Source organism: Triticum urartu, chromosome 4 (genome assembly GCF_003073215.2).
Source record: "Triticum urartu cultivar G1812 chromosome 4, Tu2.1, whole genome shotgun sequence".
NCBI lineage: Eukaryota > Viridiplantae > Streptophyta > Magnoliopsida > Poales > Poaceae > Triticum > Triticum urartu.
The window spans coordinates 70661038-70666289 of NC_053025.1; the positions used below are offsets into that span (position 1 = coordinate 70661038).

Below are 5252 nucleotides of genomic sequence, written 5' to 3' on the forward strand. Positions count from 1 at the left end.
CGTTTCACCGGTTGGGCTTCTACGGGTTTTTATTTCTTGCTTTCTTTTCACTTCTTGTTTTTTTTTCATTTATAACTACATGGCAAACATTTTTTAAACAAGAGGTGTATTTATAAACACAATGAATTTCTTTTTTTTGCGGGTAATACACAATGAATTTCAAATACATGATTAATGTGGAGGAGAGAAAGGAAGTTGAAAATGTGGGTACTGGGTGGGGGTTAATTGTCGCATTCGAATAAAGACAAGGCTTAGAGGGTCATCATGGATGACAACATTTAATAGACAGAACGACTCAAACAGGCCAGGGCCAAGAGCCGTGCGTGGAGTCACTACCGTCTACGGGTGGCGAGGGCCGGCGGTTAGGCCAACTCGGGCATGAGGAGGAAGACGATAGTCGAGGGAAGAAGACATGTGCGGGGAGGAAGAGGACCCGACTAACTCATAAGTGGCGACTGTGTTTGAATTTATTTATTTTTTGAGGAAGGCGACTGTGTTTGATTGGAGGCCTCTAAGGCAACGATCTTAGCCCGAGGAAAAATATCATGGATTTGAAAAAAACGTTCATGATTTTTTTTATAATAAAACTGAAACATAAAAAGAAGAAAAAGGAAAAACGAAAATAAAAAGAAAACCGAAAAACTCAGCGGGCCTATAGCTCCGTGGTCTCCTGGACCATTCATGTAGCTCGTCTGCAGCTGCTATCGGGCCGGCCATCTGGAGCTGCGTGCGTATCCCCGCCATGTTGGCGTGCAAAAATTTGAAGCCCGCGCCTTGCAAACGCAGTGTGATTGCAAGGCAAGAAACCCGGTGATTGTTCACAGACATTAATCCGATCCTAATTTGCTACACGCCTTGCAGATTTGGAAACCTAATAAAAGGTGATCGGTGATGTGCAAGTGCAAACCCGAACGAAGAACCACAGTATCACACATTCACACCGCGCCTTTGCAGATTTCCCGCGCACGCAGCATGGCGAGGGGATCTTCTGCCGGCGGCAACAAGGCCGGTGGCACCAAAGCCTCGATCCAAATCGACTGGACGGCGACGTTCGAGGGGTCTCCATCGTCGACCATCGCCGGCGGCGATGGTTCGGCGAAGAAGGACCCGAAGACGCCGACCTCCGGCGATCCGTCGAGCAACAACGCGCAGCCACCGAAGAGCGCAGCCACGCCCCCTGCTGAGGGTAATTCGTCGAGCAAGCCCCCGCGGCCGGCCAACGGTAACTCCCGTGGAGGCGGGCGTGCGAAAAAGGAGGCGCCGGTCGCACCGCCTCCTTGTCCTTCGACGGCCATCTTTGGGGACAAAACCAATCTGGACGCCTTTGGCTGCGATCTCACCGCGGCGGCGGCGAACGCCGACCCCGTCGTTGGGCGCGAGGATGAGATCGACCGCGTGGTGTGCATCCTGTCCCGCAAGTCCAAGAACAGCGCCGTGCTGGTGGGCGCGGCCGGCGTCGGCAAGACGGCCATCGCCGAGGGCCTGGCGCAGCGCATCGCCCGCGGCGAGGTGTCCGGGGTCCTGGCCGGCGCGCGCGTCGTGGAGATCAACGTCGCCGCGATGGTCTACGGCACGAGGGCCCGCGGCACGTTCGAGGAGCGGTTCACCGGCCTCATCGCCGAGGTTGAGGCCGCGGCGGCCGGGAAGGTCGTCCTGTTCATCGACGAGATACACACGCTGCTCGGCGCCGGCCGCTTTTCTGGCTGCATGGACGCGGCCAACATGCTGAAGCCGGCGCTGGCGAGGGGCCGTGTCCGGTGCCTCGGCGCCACGACGCACGCCGAGTACCACCACTACCTTCTCCAGGACAAGGCGTTGGAGCGGCGGTTCCAGAAGGTGCACGTCTCGGAGCCCAGCGAGGACGAAACCGTGGCCATCCTCCGGCGGCTCAAGGCGGCGTACGAGGAGCACCACGGCATGGAGATCCAGGACGAGGCGCTCGTCGCCGCCGCCAAGCTCTCCGGCCGCTATATCCCAGGTAATGAACCATTATATAATTGACTATCCAAACAAACAAATAATGGCATGCGAAACTTCATCCCGAATTCAACGCTTGATTTTCTTTCTGTCTCAGCACGGCATTTCCCGGACAAGGCGATCGATCTTGTTGATGAGGCGTGCGCGACGGCGAGGCTGGTGATGGATCGCCGGAAGAAGCAAGCCACAGGCGACGGCGACAAGCCCTTGGCGCCCAAGGACGAAAACGTCGGACCGGACCATATAGCTCAGGTAATAAGATATATGATGAAGTACCCATCCATTTCCATCCGATTGAAATTTGCACTCCGGTGTCATATCAAACCATCTGAAATTCTCGGGAGCAGACCGTGAGCAAATTAATGGACAGGAATCCCAGTGACCAGTCTCGGGACTGACGAGAGGAAGCGGCTACTGGAGCTGCCGAAGCGGCTGCACCGGCGCGTGATCGACCAGGACGAGGCGGTGAACGTCGTCGCCGAAGCCGTGGTGCGCTCGCGATCGGGCCTCGGGGAGCCAAACCAGCCGTCAGGATCCTTCCTCTTCCTCGGCCCCACGGGCGTCGGCAAGACGGAGCTCGCCAAGGCCCTCGCCGAGCAGCTCTTCGGCAATGAGAAGCTGCTTGTCCGCATCGACATGTCCAAGTACATGGGCAGCAGCTCCGTCACTCGCCTCATCGGCGCATCTCCTGGGCATGTACGTGTTTTTTGTACAGCTTTTTTCTTTGGTACACTACACGCAATCTACGGTTACATGTGGATGATCTGGCATCTGCGTTTGTAGGTCGTATGGGTACGAAAAGGGTGGGCAGCTGACGGAGCTGGTGCGGCAGCGCCCCTACAGTGTGGTCCTCCTGGATGAGGTGGAGAAGGCCGACGCCGCCGTGCTCGACGACGGGCGCGTCACCGACGGGCACGGCCGCACCATCGAGTTCACCAACACCATCATCATCATGACCTCCAACCTCGGGGCGCACCACCTCCTCGCCCGCGCAGCCACAAAGGACATGGAAGCCACCCGCAAGCGTGTGATCGCCGACGTGCGGAGGCACTTCCGCCCCGAGCTCATCAACCGGCTGAGCGAGATGGTGATCTTCCGCCCGCTCTCCGGCGAGCAGCTGCGGAGGGTGGCGAGGATGCAGCTCAAAGGCATTGCCGCGCGCCTCGCCGAGAAGGGCATCGGCCTCGACGTCACGGACGCGGCCCTGGACGTGAGCCTCTCGCGGTCCACCGACCAGGTGCAGATGTACGGCGCGAGGCCGATCAAACGCTGCCTGCAGAAGAACGTCATGACCAGGATATCCAAGATGGTGGTGCGGGAGGAGGTGAACGACGACTGCTACGTGTCTGTCGACGCCGATGAGGAGAAGAAGGACCTGGTGTTTGCCGTGGACAAGCAGAGTTCCAACGAGAACGACGACGCGTCATCCTCTTCCACCAAGAAGAGGAAGAGGCCCCCGGCGAAGCATCTAGTCGTGATTGATGATGACGAAGACGAGTGAAGTGTTTTTCGTTTCAGCCAGACCTGTGTTTTTGGGTCATTGTGTTGCGTTTCTTATCTATGCACTTTAAAAGGCTACAGAATCAACCAATAATTTTGCTAGATATAATTTTGTCATTTACAGTCAACTTGGATTGGGTTGTGGACTTGTGGTCTATATTTTGTTTTCATTATTTTGACGAAAAGACAGCTGCTGCTGATTTTGATCCTATTTAGCGCCTTAAGCACCAGTTCAGAAAATTTTGCTGCCTGGCGCACACCGCTCCTAACACTACGTGACAATTAGGCCCGCCCATCGTAAGTTTTTTTCAGTGTTTTTTGGTAGTTTTTTCTTACGGTTTTTCCTGGCATGGTTTTTACTTTATTTTATTTTCTTTTTATTTCTTTTGTTTTATTTTTCCTTTTTTTGTTTCCTTTTTATATTTCTTTCTTTTAAAAATGCGCGAACTTTTTACAAATTCATTTCCTTTTGCAAATTAGGGATTTTTTTTATAAATTCTTGAAGTTTTTCAAGTCTGCTAACTTCTTTTCAAATTGTGAACATTTTACATTACAGTAAACTTTTTCAAATTACGAGCTTTTGAAAGTCGTCAACTTTTTCAAAATTCATGAACTTTTTGGAAATTGAAACATTTTTCAAATTTCAGATTTGTTCTTCATTTTCATGACCAATTTTAAAATCCATGGACCTTTTAAAAATTCGCTAATATATGAAGTTAATGATTTGTTAAATAATTTATGAATTTTTTTAAATTCATTATTTTTCTCAAATTAAAGAATTTTAAAATCCGTGAAGTTTTTTTCAAATCTGTGAGCTTTCCACAAATTCGTGAACATTTTTTTAATTTTGTAATTTTTTTTGAAATTCACGTATTTTTTCATTTTTCACAAGTTTTTTTTTCAAATTCATGAACAGTTACTAAAATTCATGAACTTTTTTCAAATTTACCAACCTTTCCAATTCATGATTTTTTTACAAATGAGGAACTTTTATTTTCGAACCAATGTCTTGGGTATCAAATGTTATGAGCTGCCTGGAGCACAACAATACAACCAGCAAAGTGGCAGAACAATTGCTTAAAAGCATATACAACTGGAGTTTGGCAAATCCGGACTCCTATACGTCCACGGGCGCATCTGGATACGCCCATGGACATCGCAAATTGCCACATCTTATGAAATCTGGCAAATGGATATCAAAACTACATTCCTTAATGAATTTCTTAAAGAAGAGTTGTATATGATGCAACCGGAAGGTTTTGTCGATCCTAAAGATGCTAACAAAATGTGCAAGCTCCAGCGATCCATCTATGGACTGGTGCAAGCATCTCAGAGTTGGAATATACGTTTTGATGAGTTGATCCAAGCATATAGTTTTATACATACTTGTGGTGAAGCCTGTATTTACAAGAAAGTGAGTGGGAGCACTACAACATTTCTGATAAATATATGTGAATAACATATTGTTGATCGGAAATAATGTAGAATTTTCTGGAAAGCATATATAAAGGAGTATTTGAAAGGAGTTTTTCAAAGAAAGACCTTGGTGAAGCTGCTTACATATTGAGCATCAAGATCTATAGAGATAGATCAAGACGCTTGATAAATTTTTTCAATGAGTACATACCTTGACAAGATTTTGATGTAGTTCAAAATGGAACAGTCAAAGAAAGAGTTCTTGCCTGTGTTACAAGGTGTGAAATTGAGTAAGACTCAAAACCCAACCACAGCAGAAGATAGAAAGAGGATGAAAGTCATTCCCTATGCCTCAGCCA

The 5252-nt window shown here is 49.2% G+C and overlaps 1 pseudogene; it reads left to right on the top strand.

Annotated features, from left to right (window-relative positions):
- Positions 1-972: 972 nt before the first annotated feature.
- LOC125554615 lies at positions 973-3478 on the top strand (annotated as a pseudogene).
- The last annotated feature ends 1774 nt before the right edge of the window (positions 3479-5252 follow it).